Source organism: Zerene cesonia, chromosome 18 (assembly GCF_012273895.1).
Source record: "Zerene cesonia ecotype Mississippi chromosome 18, Zerene_cesonia_1.1, whole genome shotgun sequence".
NCBI classification, from domain to species: domain Eukaryota; kingdom Metazoa; phylum Arthropoda; class Insecta; order Lepidoptera; family Pieridae; genus Zerene; species Zerene cesonia.
Window position 1 is genome coordinate 6,668,692 of NC_052119.1, and position 455 is coordinate 6,669,146.

A 455-nucleotide genomic window follows, 5' to 3' on the forward strand; every position below is an offset into this window, starting at 1 on the left:
AAGTTCTAGTTTCTCAGTCGAAGACGACAGTAGCAGCCGTCAAGAGATCACTTTAGGGGAGGGATCCTTTTATAAATTGCCTCGCTATCTAAATCTGAGAGATAAGTTGAACTTTCCAATTTCGCTACATATAAATGGCATTGGCATGGGGTAAGAAATCAAAACAAACGTTCGTAGGGCTGTGTCACAGTGACAGATTATGTTACGTACGACTTTTGTTGTATGCCACAGGGTCCCGTATCAACACTCATTAGTTATAGTCATGATCCTTCTTACATATTATTAAATACATCCAAAATTTATATTGTTATATAAGAAATCTTTTTTTTCGTGGGTAGGCGCACAAAAGAAATAACGTATTTTTGCTATCTCTGATTTTTGAACTTCGATTTTAATTTATTTTTAATAGTTTCTTCACCACTAAATGTGCTAGTTAAAAGCCTCTACCTACCAGT